Below are 21,922 nucleotides of genomic sequence, written 5' to 3' on the forward strand. Positions count from 1 at the left end.
GAAGACAGAAAGAATTGACAGGGTTTAGTGTTTCTCCAGACATGACATCAGGGTTTGATACAAGAAATGGGAGATAATTCATCTTCCTGCAGCACTCAGAATGCTTTGCAAAGGCTCCAAACCCCAGAACTCTCCGAATTGCTGGAATAATTGGATGCTGTATGTTACTTTGGTTTAATATAGGTCTGAACACCCCACTCTTCCCCCCAAAAAGGAAATTTTAGCACCCCAAGGTCAGTGTGCTTCAAAACCATTTGCAAAGGGAAGGGGCTTTGTCATTTTTGTGACATTTGGGATGTTCTGGGTTGGTTTCCAGAAGTTTCCGGAGTTTTTGTGCTCCTGAAGGCAGAGATGCTCTGTGGTGTGGGAGGACTGGGAGCACCTTTTGCCTCTCACCTCACTCTTGCCACCCTCTGCACCATCGAGGTGTGCTCAGTGGGGTTTAGTTTGATTAAATTTCATCACTTGATCTATTAGAATTAGTTTTTTTCAAAAGGCTGCAGTTTATCAAGAAGGAAAAGTAAAGATAACAAAAAGCCCACTATTCCAGGCTGGGGCTGCGCTATCACATGTTGGACCCTGTTAAAAATCCCCGTTCCCAGGCACGAGGGAGGTGCTTAAGATGGACAAAAATTGAAATGCAACTTAGAAATGATAATTTTATTGTAGGTTTGTGCTGCCATCCATTGTGCCTTACCTGATGGGGTAATTACCACCGTTACAGAACATTTTAATTACAACACTGAGTCAAACGTCACGAATGTGCCTGGCTACAAAAACCATATTAAATATGCACAGATACACTTTTTCCACTCGTATTTCCCTTCCTTTGTATTTTTGCTGTTAACAGAGATCAATTGCTGCTGTCACATCCCCTGCTTGTTTACAAGTTTCAAGGTTTTCCCAGCATTGTGTGGAAGATAGAAATATTTTTTTTCCAGACTTACTAGATTATCAACAGATGCTCGTTTTATAAACTTGCTTTGAAAATCTGACTGGGCAGAGAAACTGTTTGAGACAGTGATCCAGCAAACTGAGTGGGAGAAAGCTGCAAATTTGAGTCATTGAGCAGATTTACAAGTGTTTTCCCAGGGTGAGATTAGAAATGATGCTGGTCTGTAAAGGCAACTGCAAAGAGCTGTTCAGAGCTGCTGAGTGCTAGCCTGAAACAGCAGAGTTTTAAAAGAAATCATACACCCCATGTTTTTAGCTGCAGCTAAAAACAACAGTGCAGAGGATAAATCAAAATGAATTTTGTCTGCTGTGGGAGATCCTTACTGGGAAGCTGTGTAAAGCCCTGTGCTTTAAAACCAGCTTTCAGCTTTGCTTTTTCTGCAAGTTTTGCTGAGAAATTGAGGGAAATTTGCCATTTTTGATGATTGTCCTTTTGGTTTCGGCCTGGGTTCATGATCATTTTTACTGTATCTTGCTTTTGCCCACAGTCCCACATCCTCAGGGCTGCCCTTACAAACCATCGCCACCTGAAATCCCATCTGCAGCCCAGGGCATCCTGGACTCAGCAGTAAAATCCCAGGTGGGCACAGGGGGAAGCCCTGGGATGGGCAAGAGCTGGTTGCAGAACCTCAGGTGCAGCCTGAGCTCTGCTGAAACCCAAGGACAGGTGGTCACAGGTGTCCCTGGGGCTGCAGGGGCAGCAGGGCAGGGCTCAGGGGAGCTCTCAGTGTAACCTGCACACAGGGGTACAATATTTATCCTGAATATTCCTCAGTTGGTATTCATGAGCCCCTGCTTGTTCCAGGAGCACTGCTGTATACCCACAGGTATTTCCCTTTGATGTTTCTTTAGTCTTTCAGATCAAAATCAACCTTGTGCCTGAAAACCTTCTCTGCAGAAAGTGCATTTGTGGAAAATAGTTGGATTTTCTAATCTGCATCACCTGATCTGCCACCCCCAAACCAGGCTGGGTGAGCACCTCTCCCTGTGACACACTCTGCCCAAGGAGGATGGGATGGAGACCTGGTTTGCATTTCAAAAAGCCACTTTTGTGCATGAAAAGCAAAGAGTTGGTGCTGTACTTGGCTCGTTGGTGTTTGAGCAGGTCTGTGGTGAAGGTAACAGAGCCTCTGCAGGGGTGTGTTGCTGTCAGGGGTGTGGTTTTGGGAGCCCTCAGCAGAAAATCATGACTGATGATAATGCTGGCAGTGTCTGTGCCTGGGCAGGATGTGCTGCAGGGATGGAATGAGTGGACACCATTTCCAGGAAGCTGGGGATGAAAGGAGAGGGAGGTGGGAGGTGAACAGAACCACAGAATGGTTCCCACTGGAGGGGACTCAAAAGTCATCAGGTCTCTCAGGACAAGAGAAAAGGGCCTCAAGCTATGCCAGGGGAGGGTCAGGTTGGACTTGAGGAATTTCTTCACTGGAAGGGGATGCCCAGGGAGGTTTGGAGGTGCCCAAGGAAGGGCTGGACATGGCACTCAGTGCTCTGGGCTGGGGACACAGTGGGCATCGGGCACAGCTGGGATTCGATGGCCTTGGAGGTGTTTTCCAACCTAAATGATTCTGGAATTCTGGTTCTAACCCCCTGCCATGGACAGGGAAGGAATAATTCTCAGTGTTGTGCCCTCACATACAGCCAGTAATTCCAGCAGATTGCTGAAAAGCAGCAATACCTCTGGCCATTGTGTGTTGTTATTTATTTCTGACTTGCTCCTTTACTGATGTGGAAAACAATTGCGGAGAGCAGCTGATTAAGGTTTTGCCATTTAATTTTTATCTGCATGGGGTTGGTGTGCGATGAGAGCCTCACCTGATGTAAAACATGCCTTTGATATTCTTCATTATCTCTCTGGAAGGTTTGCATTGTTCTTGGGGAAATGAAGAACAAAAATATGCACAATGGCTCCATTAATTCCCTGGCAATTACACTCCAGCTCTTTTCAGGATCACTACGGAAAATTAGTTCCTTAAGACATGCCTTAAACCCAGAAAGGGTTTCCTGAGAAATTAGGGAACTGGTTGGCAAAAAGGAGTTGTTAAATCCATTGTCTTATGAAATCCATTGTGCCACCAGGAAATAAAGATTTATGGCCATGCAGTTTATGGGAACCACATTGTGTCTCATGGCTTTACTAGGGAAGGGGTTGTGTTCAAATTCCATGGATTTTTAAGGAGATGGATAGAGGACCTGTTTTCTGTGGAAATTCAGTGCAGCACGTGAGTGTTGGCTTGAAAACTGCCCATTTCCATTACATGTTAACATTGGCTTTGATGGAAAGGCAGCAAATAATTATTTTGGTTTGGGTTTCACATTGCAGTTCTTTTTAAAGGGTTTGGGGTCCTTAAAAGGAAAACTGTTTAGTGCAATCTGCTTTCCTTTTGTTCTTCGTATCCTCTGAGTTCCTTTGGCTGGAAGTTTCCAAGCTGTGTGAGGAGTTTGTCCAATTCCCAGCATCCACATGGGTGCCTCTGGGAACCCCAGAGTGAAAATTAAGGAGGCTATTTCTGGGGCATAGGAAAAATGGAGAGTAAATGGCTCTATACTTGAGAGTCCGTATTATTCTAATCTTTTCCCAGTGTGAAATTCTCACTTAAAGTTTCATGGGAACATCTTTTCCTTAAATACAAGTCCCCACTTCAGCTTTTACTGGGAGTATTAAAAATACGTGTAGGAAAGATAACACTTTGTAGCTGTGTAGTAGCTATTAAGGAGAAAAATCTGGATTTGAATGCTGATCATTTGCAGATACAGAAATGGTACCACCTGCTGCTGGAAAGCATGGAGCATCCATGAATATTATGGGAAGTGCTCTGACAGCTGCTGCAAGGGGGAGGCTGTAGCAGCTGCTTACTAAGCAGAGTAGTGAGAGTATCAGTGAGGCACTGAAGCTCTCTAGGAGACAGGACCTCAGTTTTGCGCCTTTATTAAAAAATTGCCCAAAATTCCATCCAAAAAATGCAAAAAACAGATTTTACTGCCTGTTTTTTGTGCACAGGAGCTTGCTGAGCTCACCTACACACTGCTGTAAGCACTGTTATCTCTCTTTTCTGCAGCTCTCCCATTTAGATAACTTCCCAGAGGTGTCTGCACTTTTGCAGTGCCCACACTGTGTGGCTGTTTTCCAAACAGGAATTCCCAGGATGGTGACTCCCTGGGTGCTTCTTTGGCCTCACTCATTGCTCTTAGAGCTTCTAAATCTCCTCTGCATCAGCTCTGAGCTGCAGATCCTGAGAGGTGCTCAGGGCTCGTGTCAGGTGAGCTGATCCTTAGAACATCTGAATGCATTTCCAGAGTAATCCCCTGCTAATTAACACACAAACTCCTTCACTGTTAATAAGATAAATCGGTGTTTTCTTGATCTTGTGCACAGCTTATGGTAATTTTAAACCCTACAGAAAGTGGCTGCTTCCATGAACAAATGGGGATAATTAGCTGGAGATAGTTATTATGCAAATTGAGCAAGCTGCACCTTTGAGTGGAAGTGGATGAGCAGGTTGAGCATAATGCCCCAAATTTGGATGCAAATGGAAAAGCTGTTATGGCATAACCTGCCCAGGCTGTCCATGCTTAGGATCAGCTGCAGGAATTAATTTGGGAAGTGAGCCCCAGCCATGAGCCCAGGCTGTTCTCCATCCCCAAGTGGGAGCGTGGCTGGGCTGAGTGTCCCTGGGTGATCCCAGCAGGCACTCGGGGCATTTTTTTGACCAAAACCTCACTTCAATGAAATCAAAAGGTTTGGGCAAGTATTGATCTTTTGAGGTTTATTTAGAAAATCCTGCCTATCTGGATAATATTCAATTTTGATGCTTTTACTCCCATATCTTTTCATTTAGATTTGTTGTTGTTGTTGTTTTTTGGTTTTTTTTTTTAACAGCCACATAAATACTATCAATTGGCTGAAATGGAGAGGAATATTGTAAAATTGAAACATTCAAAATGTAAATTAATTTATTTCTTCTTGTTTTGTTTTTTTCCCCCAGTGCTCACCACAGGACACCTCATGTGTCTGCTCTGGTTTGGAGCCAAGTGTGCCATCAGATGTGGGACTGCTGGAGCCCGTGGGGCTGGAGCCGGTGCTGACCTTGGCCAGGCTGGTGGGACCCCAGCAGCAGAACTCTGAGCCAATTCTCTTCCCTGTGAGTGTGTTCTTAGACTCATTTCTTTGGGAGGAGTTGGAATTCTGTTCATCTGGGCTGTCTCAGCTTCATGGTTGCTCTGAGTAACCAAGAGCTGCTGATTAATTAACACTGAACACAGTAATTGATAGCAACCTGCTTTAGACAGATCGTTCCTAAGAGAGACTTCAGCTCTGCTCCTGCTGCCACACAATTTGTGACTCCCAGAGTCCCAGGCTGGCTGGGGTTGGAAGGGATCTCGGGAGCTGCCCAAGTCCAATCCCTGCTCCAGCAGGTTCACCCAGAGCAGGTCACACAGAATCAGTCCAGGTGGGTTTGGGTATCTCCAGGGAAGGACGCTCCACAATCTGGGCACCTGTTCCAGGGCTCTGCCACCCACAAAGCAAAGAATTTTTCTTCATGTTCAGCTGGAACTTCCCATGTGTCAGATTGTGCCCGTTGCCACTTGTGTTTTCACTGGGCACCACTGGGAGTCTGGCCCCCTCCTCTTGGCACCTGCCCTTAAAATATCTGTGTGGTGATAAAATCACCTGTCAGTTGTCTCTTCTGCAGGGTTTGGAGTGTCTATGCCCACAGTGGTTCGGGTTTTCTATTCCCACATCTTGGTTTCTGCCACTCAGGAGCTCTCTGATTCCCACCTGGGGCTGGATCAGCCCTGCCTGGGTCAGGCCCAGCTTCCCCACAGCGTGGCACCGGGAGAGGGAGCAGGATCTGGGAATGCAGACACAGCTCAGGATCCACCTGGCTTTCCTGGCAAACCCCGGGAGCTCCTGGATCTCTCCCATCGCCCTGCAGAGCCCGGGAACAGCAGCTCCTCCACCCGTGCCCGCTCCCCACATGAAATCAGCACCAGCCTCATGAATGCGGAATAAAAATGCCTTCTGATGTTTTCCCTGAAAACGAAAGGAAATCAGATGGGTGTAGGATACAAATGAGGGCAGGACATCCCAGGCTCTTGCTCCCCGGGGGGAGGACAGAGAAGTTATATTTACATTACACACGGCGTGCCCTGACTGTCAATATTGTGAAACTCCTCCACAGACCGATGAAATCTCCACCTGAACTTTGTCAAACTGTTTTATCACTCAATCTTTTGATTATCAGTGGAGGAAAAAACCCCACATTTCCATAACAATAGCACTTAATGACCGGAGGTGCTGAAAATCCAAGGTCTAATTTCATCCATGGAAATAGAGATACGAGACTCTCTGGCGAAATATTTGAAACTTGTTTTAAGAAGAGATGTTGGTGGCGAACAGATGGCCCCGGCCCGGCATCCATATTCATGAGTGCATTGATTTCATTATGTCTTCCCCTAGGAAACTCAGCTTTTATAAGTCTGCCTGGCCATCAAATTGAGCAGTCAGGAGCCCTCTGTCACAGCTCTGTTGCTGTAGAAATTGGGGAAAGTATGTGAGAGGCTTTAGCACTTTTGTCTTGACTTTTATCACCCAACACCTGTTGTTTGAGGCTGGAGAGCTGGGATTTTTATCAGGTGGAACGTACGTTGGCTTTGGGTGCATAAAGTGCCGTGTTCTTTTTAACTGAGTGACTTTACTTTTGTGACATCCTTGTGCTGTTTAATAACTTCCAGAGGGCTGAGATCTACGGGCAGGAGCTCCCAGTGCAACCCCGAGCTGCCAAAATCTCTTTGGGGAAATCCCTCGTGCGATTCTCTGCTTGATATATTAATTGCCCAGGATAAATCTTACAAAGCAGCGATCACTGCGATCACAAAGGGAAATAAAACATCGAGGCAGAACTGCAAATCCAATCTGAAGTGTCTTTTCACAGAGGGAAACACGTTGTTAAGCACTAGTGAAAGCTGGGAATGTTTTGAGGATTGTTTTTAATCGACTTCGAAGGCTTCTGGGTGAATTTCGGGATTTTTAAAAGTTTTGTCCAAAGAGAAATTTTTTTCCTTTGTTTAGTCCCTTTCCCGGGAACATCTAATTCCATATGTGAGGATACCGACTGCTGTCTCTAAATGGTGACATTTGGCTTTTTTTGGTACAACATTTGTGCAGCCCTGACTGGAACTGTGCCACCTCCCGAGGGTGAAGCCTCCTCGCGGGAGCTTTGTTTTTTAGGCACGGATCCAGTGATGGGAGAGCATCCCTGGGCATTGGAGCCCCGGGACTGGGGGTCCAGGGATGGGGAGACTCCTGGTGGGAGCAGGAGGACCTGAGGGACTGATTGATGGCAGCGCCGGCGTCCCCTGGACTCTCTCAGCCCTGCATTCAGGACCTACCTCTTTTTTTAAGGCAAGTTTAGCAGCTGGTCCTTTGATTTGCAAAATGAGGTTTAGTTCTAAAGAATAGGCCAAGACTGAGGGGATTCTGTGGGTTTGGGACTTGGAATTGCTTTTATCTTCCTCTTTTTGTCACTTCACTCCTTTCTTTCAGGCTAGAAGTATTTTTGTGTGCTCTTCAAAAGCCGGGCTGCTGTTGTACTTGGGCTCCAAAGAGCCTTACAAGTGCCATTTAAATTCAGATCTTTTGCAAAGCTTGAAGGGAGAAAAATTTTTCAAATGTTTCCTACTTGGACGTAATCGATCAGCAGCGCGGTAAAACCCAGAAATGTTCTTTTGGGGAAGCTGAATGAAATTACAGCTGCCTGACACGACAGTTTAAGCTGTCAGCTGAATAAAGACAACATCTGACCACGACAACAGAATCTCCGGTTTTTATTTTATTCCTTTTCTAGAAGCAAAAAACAGGGTTAATATGGTCCCATTTGGTTTGCTTGATCAAGAATAGAGTTTAATTAAATAAAATGAGCACAACCACCATTTTTTTGCATTATGGAACTGTCAGTTTAGCATTCAGCTCCCAAAGGGTACTCAAAGGATCATTTAATTTTAAAATGATTGTAGCCTTGAAATAACTTAAAAGGCTCTAATGTATTTAATCAAAGGAGGTAACTGGTAATAGAGGAATAAATCATTCACGCATATAAATAACAGGACTCCCACGGGGGTGGGAAGCCAACAGGGAAAACATTTAGGGCTACATTGTTTCCTCTGGCCCCCTTCTGCCCATATCTGTGGAGCTAAAACATCCGAGATGTTTTGTCACAGGCTCAGTTTGGGGTTCTTCTGTACCCGGGATATCCAGATGTGCTGTCAGCTGTCCCCAGGCCTGTCCTCACATGTCATCTGCGCCTGTTTTATCCACCCCACGTGTGCATGGAGCGTGTTCTGACCTGAGGAGTTCACTGCCTCTCGAAATGTCAGGATTCAGGTTGCCTGCACATCCCTAATTCCCCCCTTTCATCTCCCTCGCGGAACGAGAACTAACGAGGGGGAAGGAGCCGTGTGTGGCCCTGCAATTAAAATGTCTTTGCTGAGCCCGAGTGGAAGCAGCTATTTCAGTCTGGCCGCTTCTTCACTTGCCTGGCTTTGCTGTATAAATAATGGGCTTCGGCAGCGCCTTGGCTGTGGGTGGTTATTTTTACAGGGCTTGGAAAAGCTCAGTTTAGCATTTGGAACAGCAGGAGTGGGCTTGGCTCATCCCCTGGGGGGTTGGGAGTGGGAGCAGGGGCTGCTGCTGCTGCTGCGTCCAGGCCAGCCCTGGCGGTGTCCCACCCTGACAGTGTCACCACCCTGAGGGTGGCACCACCCTGACAGTGGCACCACTCTCTGTTCCCACAAGTGCCAGGCTGGGACTGGGCCAAACCCAGCTCCTTTGCACTAATTCCTAAGAGTTTCAGAAATACGTGTTTCGGTTGGTTCTTTTAAGAGTTGTTTTATTGATGTACTAGATGAAACAATAAGCCAAGCGAAAATATTACCTGTATTGTTACACATTAGTTATATGGGAATATAGTTGATATTAATTAGTAAATATAATAGTATGAGTATGATAATGTAATGCAAGGGGATTTCTCCCAGCAGTCTGTTGTGAGTGGCTGGGGACTCTGCTCCCAGCTATTCCCAGGCAATTGGAGTTCACATCCAGTGGCGCTTATTTATATATTTTTACACTCTATATTAATTATTATACACATGATAATATAACACAAGAGGTTTCTCCCAGCACTCTGTTGTGAACCTTTGGGGCTCCTGCTTGGCTCCCAACTCTTCCCAGGCAGTTGAAGTTCCCATCAAGTGCACTTTCCCTGCAATTAAACACCTGAGCCACTCCAAACCTGTAAATCTTTTGACAAAACACCCACTACAAAGTTGTTCTTTGTGTATCATCTGTAATTGGCAAATCTCTCGGGATGCAGAGGCCCAGGTTCCACTCCTGGGGTTGTCCCCTTTTTGCTGTCACACCTTCCCTGTGACACCTCTACCTGTTTTTAATTAACACTCATGGTTATTATATCTTAGGAGCTCCCAGAGACAAGGAACACTGATTTAACCAGAAGGGATAATGCCACACCTGCCCTGGGTGTTTTGTCCAAAATCCAGGGGGTCAATTTGCTTAATTGATTAAGCACAAACAGGTGCTTAAACTAGCCTGCCCATCCTAGTTTATCTCCTTGAATGAAGTTATTCAGTGAATTCAAAGATTTTTTGAAGTGATTTAATGAAAAATTAATTTCTAGGGGAAAAAAAAAAAAAGATGGCAGGTCATAAATATAAGATACTTCCCATCTGTTCGTGGTGCATGACTCAGGGCTGTGTGCATGCACCTGGATAAAAGATGAATAACCTGCAGCTCGTGCCAGAAGAGCTTTTTAGCAGGTTGGGATCAGGCAGGCGCCTGATCAAGGTCGTTTAGGATTCCCATATAACATAAACTTGTTAGAAATGACATTTTGGTGGTGTAACTGCCTCCCTGGGAGCGTTAATATGAAGGAGTGAGACTGAGGAAAACCCCCAGTGGCCTGAAACACCGACTTGTGGAATGCACTGGAAATTAAAAGCTTTCATGTTTTATTGATGCTGAAATCTGGATTTAACGTTCTGGGGGTGTCTCATCCCTGGCAGTGCCCAAGGCCAGGCTGGACAGGTCTTGGAGCACCCTGGGACAGTGGAAGGTGTCCCTACCCATGGCAGGGGTGGCACTGGGTGGGCTTTAAAGTCCCTTCCAGCCCAAACCAGTCTGGGATAATAACAACAACAACAACGAGGGGAACTGTGGGGGGAGATCAGAGATCTGCCAAGCGGGGATGGGCAATACAGGCTGAGGGTCCCAGGTTTTCAGCTTCCTCTTCTGTGGAGAAACTCTCCAATATCTCTGTTTTTCCTAATCCATGGGGGCTTTTCTTTAGAAGGGAGCTACATTTCTCCAGTCTCCTATTTTTAAATACACAGAAGTTGTTCTAATGCGAAAGTGATTTCATGGGTAAAAATCAAGCAATTCCATAAAAGAGCTGAAGAAAGTTGTTTCCTGCATATCCATCACATATCTTAAAGTAGCATCCCCAAATCTGGGGATGTTCTGTAAAATCCCAAGCCTGTGGATGCCGCACTCTGGGTGCTCAGCCCATTTTCTGGGCTCTCCAGTCCATGTTTGCAGCAAACAACCCCAGCCCAAAGCTGTCTCACAAACCCTCTGCCAGACTCATCGCTCTGTGTGGAATGAGCGTGCGGCAGGTCCTGTGCCGTGTCCCTCCAAGAGTGGGAGGATGTTGTTCTCCCTGGCATACTGTGAGTGGGAGAGTGGGAAAAACCAGCCAAAAGCTGCAATGGCATTTCAAGTTAACGAAGCTTTCAGGAGCCATCCCTGATTGAACAGATGTGGGTTAAATAATTTAAATTTGCTACGTCCCTTACCATAGAAAACCGGGGGGAAGTGCCATAAATTTCCTGAAAGTTGCTGTGAGGTGACTTTAGTTTTGTGGATGATGGAATATCTGGAATTGGAAGCCAAGAGGATTGAGTGCAGCAACAAGAAGCGGCTGTGGCTGTGCTGTTGGGTTGGAGTGACAAGCAATGATTGATGTGTGCTGGCAGTCACCAGGAAAAAGTTCTGCTTTATACATTTGAAGTGTTTTAAATTTAGGTTTTTCAGTTTGCCACTCCCACTCCTCTCTCTGGGGATAAAAGGAAAAGCACGTGGAGGACAGGGACCTGTTGCATCTGGGGGAATTGAACTGAAGGAGGTTTTGTCTGTTTTTGATAATTTCTGGATGCCAGAGCGTTATGCTGACACTTCTTGTAAGGGAAAAGGGTTCTGGTGGCCACAGATTCTTTGATTTTCCTATTTGGAACCTCCAAAGATGCAGCTCCCACAGCTCTTCAGGCAGATGGGATTTCACCAGTTTCTTGCTTCCTGGACTGGGAAGCTCTGCTAGGGGGCTGTGATTTCTGCATCCTTTGAGGGAATGGCCTCTGCAGACTTTCCACATCCCACCCCAGGAAATCAGTAAATAAAATCATCTGTTAAATTAAGTCTTCGTAAGGAAGGCTTTTAAAGAGATGCTCTCAAGTGCTTCTCCATGGAAAATGAGAAAGGGGGAGCACATTCCTCTTGGCTTTATTCCCACTCAGCTCTGTCCCAGCAAAATTCAAAGCAGCTTTCAGCATTGCATCCTCATTTACTGGGCAATAAAATCCTGGGGAAAAGCAGCAATGCTTCACAAAAGTACAAACAAAGCAAATAGAAACCTCTCCTGGGATGTGTCCAGCGCTCAGATCATTTGGAAGGTGGTCAGGAGCTGTGTGGGATGGTTACATTCCAGCTGGTAAAACAAAAATCAATGGACATGAAATGAGTTAATACAGGTGGAAGTTTTTCCCTCCGGGCACTGCCGAAGGATTTCAGGGCAGAATTTTCCAAAGAAACTTTCCATCTAAGGTTGATGATGTTTTTTCTTGTTATATTAATGTAGCTTTTGGTTCTGTCTGTGTGACATCTCTGATGTGCTGTGGCCATGTGGGCCCTGCCCAGCCCGGGCTGGTGGCAGGGGGTGGTTCCTGACAGGTGGGTTCAGGTGTGGTTTGGCTGTTCCCGATGGATCAGGTGGGTTCAGGTGTGGTTTGGCTGTTCCTCCAAGCCCTGTGGGACCAAGGCCACAGGTGGCACCTGGACACTGCTGGTGCTGCAGGTACTGCTGGGACAGGTGCTCACAGGAGCTGACTCCAAGAATGTTCTTCCTTAGCCAGATAAGCCCTGGCTGCATCCATCCCCATAATTCCTTTTGTGTTCTCAGCAAGATCAGAGCCCGGCGCAGTGTTTTGTGTTAGAGCTGCTCTTCCAGCACACACTGGTATTCATCTGGGGAGCTCTTGCAAATGATTGAACATTTTAATCTCTTTCCTGCATTTCCTCACGTGGATTCCAGTAATGTGCATCCGGTACCAGCAAGTGGACTATGACCCAGAAGGGATTTAGGGCTGTGGAACAACGCGTCCCTGCTGTAATTTCTTTCTCATCTTCATCTTCTCCCGCTGTATCCTCATGTAGCACCGTGCTGGGCTATTCCGAAGCATCATTTCCAGCAGCTCTGTTCCTGGAGGCTGCAGCCCCAGCCCTGTGCTTCAGCAGGAGCTTCACCAGAGGCACTGCTGTCAGTGCCAGAGTAAATCCTTCTCCGTGGGTTGGCAGCCCCTGTGTGAAGAGTGGGTGGTGCTGGGTGTGTTTCAATGCAGAGGGAATGAGGGAATGGCGCCTGAGTGCAGAAGGACCACTGCAACATTCCCTTCCCAGCCATGCCTCAAACTGTGCTCCCAGCTGGGCTGCTTTGTGGTGCAGTTGTGTACAGCTGCTGGGAGAAATCCCTGCTGGGGAGGGGAGGGTGGAGGAGTGCTGCAATTTAACTTGAGTCCTGGTTCCAGTGTCCGCAGAGCAGAGTGGCCAAAGGGCCCCGTTCGGATAAACCTGTGCTCCCCCAACCTGCTCCCCGTGGTCCCAGTGCCACCAGAAACACCAACCCCTAGGAGAGCTGCTTCAGGCAGAAGGCTTGTTCCTGTGAGGGCTGAGTCTCTACACGGTGATCCTGAGCTGTTCCTGAGCTGTTCCCAGTGCCCCCTCGGGTGGCACTGCCCAGTGTTTGTCCTGGCACCACAGGTCTGGGTTTGCTGTGTGGGGTTGGCCCATGTTGGCCACTGTGTGCGAGGCAGTCATTTCCCATGTCTTTGAGCTGTTCAATTTTCGCTCCAAATCAAATTTCTCAACAGTTTTCTTCCCCAGTGGTACCAATTTCAGCTCTGTATCGTTTTGTCCTGCAGACACCACTCCTGAGCCACCTTTGTGCACGTGTGTGTACCTAGAAAATGCATTTAATGTTGCACTATTGAACATGGAAGTTGGGTTATTTCTCTCTCCAGCCAGGGTCAGAACCTGCCCGAGCCTCAGGACTGGAGCCTGCCTGGATCTAATCCTGTAGGTCCTGGTTTCTTGTTCTCCTTCAGTGGCTGTCTCCCCAAAGACTCTGCTCAAACTGCCTGTCCGCAGAGGCTGCTGCCTCTCGAGGGGGGTTGCTTTGGGTTGAGTTTGTTTGGGTTTTTTTTTTAATCAGTCAGCAAAACCAGCTGGTTCTGCACTTAACTCATCGATAGAAGGATTTACTTCCTAAAACTTCAAAAACCTAACTGTTACCCCGTTGCTGAGCCCTGCCAGCATCAGTGTGAGCACTCCAAGCAGTGAGTGCCTGTCCTCGGAGTCCTGGCTGTGCCCTGCCAGCTCCTGCTGTGGCAATGGGCTTGGATTTGTCCTTGTTTTTAACTTCAGTTGGGGAGCCCATGGGAATAACTTGTGGCTCTCTTCCTGAAAAATGACACTTTGCCAAAAGGAGAGACAAGAACTTGTTTAAAAATGCAAACCAGGAAACTTCCTCCAGTTCAACACAATGATTAACTGTCCCAGCTTACATGGAATAATTGCAGCCTTTCCTCCACGCTGCCATCTTGGCATTGTTCTCCTGAATATCACCTGATACATCTTTACTATCACGACACTTCTCTTAATGCACAATTAGAATTATAACACCTTTTACAGCATTCTATATAATTAAAAAGCCAGACTTTCTCTGAAAGAACAATATTCTGGCAAGTGGCAGTGGCACAGATGAATTATTTTGAAGGCAGATGATGCTGGCAGGTTGGGCTGTACGTCAGGCTGGAGAAGTAGGACGCTTTCCTTATTTGTTGTCAGTTTTCCTTTGTGCTTAATGCAGATTTGTCTGATTCCAGCACTGGAGAGGGAAACCTTGATTTAGGAAATCATGTTTTAATAGAACGACACCACCTCATCATCTGTTGAGGCTGTCACCTTTCCCCTCGAGTTACTCCCCTGCCTTTGCTAGGATTTCATGCAGAGAAATGGATAAATTGTTGGTAAGGGGGACAAATGCAGCCCGTGTAATCCCACACTGCCCTGTGGAGGGAGGTGGCTCCTGCTGGGATGCTGGGCTGGGATAAATGAAACCAGGCAAGTCCCAAAGCCCAGCATAATTCCTGAGCTGCCTGAGTTGAAAGATATTGTTGTGGGCCTGTAAAATGCGATGCCATACAGGTGATCCAGCTTCTGCTTAAAGATAAAATCAAGTTTCTGCTCCCTGCAGTTGTTGAGGGGGAAAGAAATGGTGGCTCAGAATTCCAAAGACAGATAAAGACAATAAAACTAATTTAAAAAGAATAAAAATGGCTGTGATTGAGGCAATCTTAGAATTTGTGAGGGCTGGGAGGAAAGCAGCCTTGTGCCTGGTTTCAGGGCTGATGCTGGGCAATGCCTTGGGTGCTGCTTTCAGCTTCTCTCTGTATGTCAAAGTCTTAGCGAAATGATTTTTTGGTCTAACTTTAAGTCCGGGAAGTCTTTACAGTGAGGGAGGCAGCATTTGTAGGTGGTTCCATACTAACTGGAATTTTCCTGTTCCTACCCTATTTTTCAACCCTTACAAAATCTTCCTTTACTCTTAAAACTGCAGCGAGTTATTGCCGTAATGTAAAACACCGGTGAGGATAGTGGTGTGCTCCTGCTGACCTGTCTGACACCTCTTACAAGGTACAGGCTCACACAACATGAAAATCTGACTTCAAGGGAACCCCTGAAACTTCCCTCAAGGCTGTGGTGGAGAGCAGCTCCTGGGGCAGAGCTGGTGGGTCCCAGGGTGCAGCCGAGGCCTGACCTGTTCTTGCTGCAGCTTTAGAGGCAGACAAAGAGCTCAGGCAGAGAGCTCGGAGCTGGTGACCTTCAGGGCATGGTGGAAAGCTGGTCCAGGCACTTCTGTGTTGTAGGGAGCATTTGAAGTGCTGGGAGGAGTGGGAGGATGGATTTAATGGTTTGTTCCTCCCTGGAGTGCTGCTGTTTGGGTTTGGAGGGGCGGCATGTGCCAGGCTGCAGGTGAGTCTGGCTGTATTCAGAGTCCCTGCATGATCAGATGTCCTCAGATCCATCTTTATATCCATCTGATCTGGGAGTCCAAATAAATGAAAATAGAATTGAGGCACTGTTCATTTGCTGGATTTTTAGAAATTTTTCTTTTCACGTAAGGAATCAAATCCCCTCTTACTGTTCTGGCATAATGGATTAAAATAAACCACAGTTTATTTGTGCTCAGAAACCCACTCTGGTATCTCTTGCCTGCTACAGATAGTTAGATTTTCTCTTAGGGTGGAGTTGATGAAGTATATTTTGCTGCAGTATCAGCTGCCTGATAATTTAACTTCCCTTATTCCATTATGGTGCTAAGCAACATTTTAACGGATTGTGAGTTTCCTTTTTGGTATGGGTGTCTGGAGAGCATGTACAGCCTTTATAATAAGCTTTAAATCTAAATAAAAAGTTAAGTATATAGCACTCTCAGTCTTCAGAGCACTAGAATAGATTTATTTAATCATCCTTTATGAGCCAGGCCAGCAGTTACAGCCTCGCTGGTACTGAGGGGGGAGATTTATCAGCAGAGTGACTGACTTGCTGTGGTCAGGAGAAATGTCACTGTCAGTGACAGTGGGAGAATCTCCCACTTACTGACCCCAGTTTGACACCAGTCCTCAGCCCTGCTTTGGTGCAGCTGTTGCTCCTCCTCTGCCTGCCTGGGATCGGGCTCAAAGTGGAGGTAGCATCACACCAGGCAGAGATCTGCACCAACTTCCCTCATCACAGGCTCTGACTCGTGGTTTGAGAGTTCTGTCAGGCTGAATTAACTGCTGATTTATCGGCTGCTCAGCTGGGTCCCAAAAAGGTTTGGAAATGCTGCTCCCATCCTGCACGTTTCCTATCTGGTTCACTCCAAGTCCGGAGCAGCCCTGAATACCAACGACAGCGGTACCTGGGCTGGGCTATTTAATCACCTCGTAAAAGAATGGAAACAGATACTTAATGACGCAAAATGCACTCAGATTAAATGATCAGAAATTCCTAGTTAATCACCAGAAAGGAAACTAATTAAATTACCATTCAGCTTTTATGGGGGCCTTGGGATGGTAAGCTGAAATAAGTCCCTTCAATCACTTTTTTCATTAGATGGGACAGGCATATTCAAAGTTAGTGAAGATAAATGTGATGTTCTTTGCTTGCTCTTGAAATTATAGTATTTAAATAGCATTTTATGCTTCATCACCTAATGCTAAACCCAAAGTAGACTGCAAGGAGACAGCTTAGCAGCGAGGCGCAGGGAAGGAAGGCGAAAATTGGGAATACGCAAATCAAGATTTAAAAGATTTTCATTTAATTATTATTTAAATTTCTAATTGCATTTTGCCTTCAGGAATAAGGTAGATAAGTGATACTGCCAAGTGATGAGGTGCTAATTCCAGCACTGACTCTGGCCCTTGGGAAGCACAGAGAGGTTAAAGGTGGTGTGTGATGTCTGCTGACTCCAATGGCCACCCAACCCTTTCCATAGCCAAAGGGGGGGAAATTGTGGAAAGTAGAGGATATTAGCAGCAAAAGAGCAAATTCCTGTAATTTTTTTGGCAGTTCTGTGTCCTTAGGAGCACCACGAGCGTGGTGACGGAGCCTGGGCAGGCGGGCCGGGTCCTTGCTCCCACCGAGGCTGCAGCACCCGGGGTGTCACCCAGCAGGTGCCTCCTGCCTTCGGCTTTGTTCTGGCTTTGTATCCCTGCCAGTTATTCCACCGCTGAGGGAAATGTTCTGTCAGGGGTTCTAAAGGGGCTGTGTCTGGTGGCGGTGGCAGCAGCTCCTGCCGAGCCAAGGGAAGGCAGAGGGGCTGCTCCGTGCTCCATCCTCCCGTGCTGCGCCCGGGGGCTCGGCCGGGCCCAGGGATTGTCCCTTGCCCAGAGCAGCTCGCCCATCCCTGTGACATTCCTGAAGGGCAGCGCTGCTCTCTCAGCCTGGGAAACAAAAGCCGCCGCAGCCCCAGGAGGTGCTCCCAGAATGGAAGGGAAATCTCCCGGTGCTTCAAAGCCAGAGGTAAATGCAGCCCTGAAACGCCGAACAGCCCCTGGAGAGAGGAAGCCTCAGTTTAAGCATCAGTCTATGTATTTTGGTACTTCTTTTTCTTGTTTTGTTTTATTTCTTAAAGCAAACCTTTACAGGCTCACAAAATAACAAAAGATCCAGTGATATCCCTTCAGTTCTGTGAAAAGGAAGATTTTCAGCAGCAAGTGAAATCAGTGAAATCCTGTCACTTTCTTTCTTAGCTTTTTAACAACCATACCCGAGGTTTCTGACACCCAGAACTTGCTTGAAAAGTTAAGAAAAGAAAACACAGCTGCAGGGTTTCAGAGCAGGGAACAAGCAAGTCAAAATAATCTGACTATCAAATCTGGGAGCTTTTCATTCACACTGAGGTTTTCCCACTAATGGAGATCCTGAGAGACATAAGGTCATTTAGTTTCCTGGTTAAATTGGTGGAGCTTTACTTAAAATCATAATAAATGTCCTTTTGTGGTGAATGATCAACTGTGACAATATTTACCAGCTGAAGCCCACAGAGCCTTGAAGTGTTGCTGATTTTGTTTTCTATTAATATGGGTAATTATGTTTACTTTGCCACTTGGGATCGTATCATCATTGAAATAATTAGTACATTTCCAGATACTTTGATAGATCTGAAAATTTCCTCTAAAAGCCTCCAAATACAAACACAGAGAACAAGAAAGGAGCATAATTATATTATTTTTCAATTTAATTATTTTTAGATCAGTATCAACATTGGGAGGGGGGTGGCACATGGGTTTGGAGTGGAGCTGAGTATTCCTCGCTGAGTTGCAGAGGAAAAGACTGACTCATGTTGGATAAAAGACCTGCAGGGAATCTCTGGAGCAGGACTGGCAGCTGGAGCCTTCCTCACTTCCAGCCCTTCCTTTCCAGCTTGGCCCTTCCCACAAGCTTTGGTGCCAGGGAATGGCTCCAGATGTTCCTCCAGGTGCTGGGGCTGCCTTCCCACACACCCTGGTCCTGGGGAGGATGTCCAGGAGCTGCATCTTGGCTCACTGCTTCCTTTGGAGAGAATTTCTCTTTTTGTCTGCTTGGGAGGGAGTTTGGAGATTTTTTTTTTTCCCATATCTTTCTTTGCCTTGTAACCAGAGCCAAGGATTCCCAAAGAGGCTGGGTGAGCCCATCCTTCTGGTGCCCGAGAACTGAAGATATTTTTGGGGCAGGAGGGATTAGCCATTATAATCCATGAAACAAACTTTTCACGCACTTGTTACAGTGGGGACACACTTTTTGGATGCAAATATGATCTTGGATCTTCAAAGATCTGGTTATAAACCAGGGTTTGTGTGGCCACAGCCTCTGGCTTTAGCGACGGGGTTTGTGTGTCCATAGTTTCCATCCATCTTCAGAGGTAACGAGCAGGGAGCAATTAGCGATTTGCTAGCTCAGCAGTTCCTGGGAGAAGGGCTTGCCGGCCCCCTGGGGGGATGCTGCAGCCTTTCTTCAGCACATTCTGCTTTGAAACTTCCCAAGGACGGGTTCTGCTTTCAAACTTCCCAAGGAGAGCGTGGCCCTCGGGATTTAGGGCGAGGACGCCAGAGCTGCTCCAGCTGTTCCAGCTGTTCACCCCCCGGGGAGGTTTGTGCCCAGCAACTGTTCCCTTTTCGTGGCTGAAGCTGCAGGGGGATAATCAGACTCTCACCTGGTGTAGGACACATGTGAGGGCTTCCTTAACCCCTTCCTGGGCTGCGGGGTCCCAGCGGCTCCACTGATCCCAGCTCTCCAGCTGGCTTCCATCTCCATGGAATTAGAGAATCATTGAGGTTAAAACCTCCTTGAAACCTAGGAAATGAGGAGAGAGATCCCAGCTGAGGGTGGCTGTGCCAGGGGATGGTTGTTCTGAGGATACAGAATCTCATTAGTTACTCAGGAAGTAAAATTGAAGCAGAATTTTGCCTCAAGATCTAATTCCTTACCTGGCTGGTGTTTTTCCGGGATTGCTGAAGCCTGGCTCTGTTTCATTTTAATTGGAAATAGTACCAAAGACATCAGAGCATCCCTGATGAGCTGAGTGGCTTTCTCCTGGTTTGGTGTGTTCATTTCAGAGCAGTGGTCGTTCTTTATGGCAGAGGCCTGAAAATGATGATTTCTGTGTTACTGGCTTTGTGGAGGTGCCAAAAATAATCAAAGTCCAGGAATACCCTGGTAAAATCCTGAAGAAAAACATGTTGATACAAGGTTAAAAAAAATAGTTTGGATCTTCATCTGATGGAGTTTCCATAGTGGAAAAGAACAATTAATAACCCAAAGCAGGGGAAGTTACAGATCCACATCCCAGCAGGCCCTGAAACAGGCTGCTTAAAGTGAACCTTCTAATCTGCATTGCAGCTCTCATGTTTAATATTCACTGAGGCCAAGGGGCACCGCAGCCTCTCCTGCTAATCCCAAATAATCTCTTTCATGTTCAGTGGGATCTTGCTCCCAGTTACTGACTTCAGAGCTGGGGCCACGAGGAATTAATTGCAGGATGGCTCTGAGTCTGATGGGTTTTGTAGCTGCCTTCCCCATAGCTCAAGGCTATGGCTTGTGTTTCAGGCTTTTGATCATGTAGTGATTATATTGTCATGATTTGGGGAATCTTCCAGGATCCTGCTGGAAGGCCTGATTAGTCTAAATTAAGATATGTAGAATGAAAAGTGTGCAGGTACCAGAAGTTTCCAAGGAAATGATGCTGGAGAGTGGTGGTGGTGTCAGGGCTGCTCTGAAGAGCCGTAGTTCATTGCTTTTGTTTCAGGGCACCAAGTCAGATTTGGGTAAAAAAAATATTGCAAAAAAGAGGCCTCAGAAGGTGGTCTGTAGGTGCATTTTATAGAGCTGTGGTCCCATATGCTGTTAAGTATTATTAATTATGGAGGTGTAGGTGAGAACATTTATACATTTTTTGCAAATATATTGTGCTGGTCTCTGTTCTCCTGCTCTGCAAATGAGGTTTTAGTGAAGGCAAAAACCAAAGAGACTGGAAGAAAGAATTAAAAATCCAAACCCAAACATTCCCTGAATAAATTGCAATAGCAAGACACTTTGAAGAAATCAAAATGTTCCTCTACAAAACCCAGAGTCTGGAAATAACCTAGAAACACACATTTTTGAACAGAAAGTCCTTGGGTTTTTCCCCTACCTGCTCTCAGGGGAGCTGGGGAGAGGGGAATGCTCTGGGCACTTAGGTGTTGCAGGATGCTGTTTGGAAAGGCAGCTTTTTCCCTTGGGTTGCTGCTTCCAGCCAGGAGCAATAAGGAAAATAGATGATCTTAAACAGTTATGTGCTAGAAGTGCCTCATTTTATTTTATTTCCCTTCAGAAAAAATATTTTCAGGGGAGTAAGCCTGGTTAGGAGTCAAATCCTCCTGGACAGAAGCCAGCTGGAATCTTTCCATGTGGTTAACTCAGAGGAGTGGAGGCAGCGAGGCTCCCTTAGGTCCTGCTGCTGTCACTGCCACAGTGGGGGAAGGATTAGCACACTGAAATTCCAGCTGAACTGCCAGGATCCTCTTCCAGCAGATCACTGCTGTGTAAAGGAAACTGGAAATTGTTCTCCTAGAGATTGATTTTGCAATTGGAGCCTGACTGAGGTGAAGAGGGAGATGCCCAGAGGGAGTTTTGAGGGGTGGGTGGAAGCTACAGAAACCCCCAGCCTGCAGTGGCTCTGTGACCCCTTCATGGGGGGTTTACAGGAAATCCTGGTTGGAGGGACCTGGTGAATTGGTCATTAAAAGATGACTTAAATCAGAGGCACTGGAGAGGTGTGTGTGTGACAGGGTCTGTGAGCCACGAGAGAGCACAACGCTACACCAAGTTCATGAGAATTCCAATTTCCATTCCAAGGGCTCTCCTAGAAGAAAACTTTATAGTCAACAAATTGGGCACTTGAATCCAGTTCCTAAACCACACTCAGTTCTTGCTTTATTAACTGGGGTGTAGTTTAAAGCAAAGTTTCCCCTTTTCTGAGATATAAGGCAGGTTGGAAAAACCCTTTTCTTTGCACCTAAAAGTTTAAATTGTCCCCAGACCTGGTGCAGTTAAAGGACCTGGACGGTTTTGGTGAGTGAATAAATCACAGAGCTGATGTTTGAGGCATTGCAGAAAAGCATAATGAGTTGACAGGTGATGAGTTCCATAAATGGCACCCTGTTTTTAGCAGCACAGGTGAAGGTGGTTGGTTTTACAAGGGGTTGACTGCTCTGTCAGGGCTGTGAGCTGAGCACTGGGTTTGGGAATCTTAATCCAGCTGCTGCCCATGAACCAGCTTTTCAGCACTGCCTTCCCTCTGCAGCACCAGCCAGGCCAAAAACCCAGCCCTGGCCTCACCCTGGCTCCTCTGAAGAGGCCAGAGGAGCTGGAGGTGTGGACGTGCCTCAGAGAGACCACAGTGTACAAATAAACATCTCTTTTCCTCGCCCTGAGTGGAGCCATCCCTCAGCTCTGCCGAGGAGAGACACGCTCGAAATATCCCAAGTCATACATTAATTAGCTAATGCCTAAAAAGTGCTCTGAAGAAAAAAGCATTAAACAAACAGGCAGCAGTGTTAATAT

At 46.6% G+C, this 21,922-nt stretch overlaps 1 long non-coding RNA gene across 1 annotated transcript in view; it reads left to right on the forward strand.

Annotated features, from left to right (window-relative positions):
• The window catches only part of LOC116449454, a 129,364-nt gene that overhangs the window by 30,653 nt on the left and 76,789 nt on the right, over positions 1–21,922 (forward strand). The window contains exon 3 of the long non-coding RNA XR_004242387.1: positions 4,941–5,096. This is a non-coding gene — a long non-coding RNA (uncharacterized LOC116449454). The remainder of the gene's footprint in view (positions 1–4,940; positions 5,097–21,922) is intronic.

Source organism: Corvus moneduloides, chromosome 11 (genome assembly GCF_009650955.1).
Source record: "Corvus moneduloides isolate bCorMon1 chromosome 11, bCorMon1.pri, whole genome shotgun sequence".
NCBI lineage: Eukaryota > Metazoa > Chordata > Aves > Passeriformes > Corvidae > Corvus > Corvus moneduloides.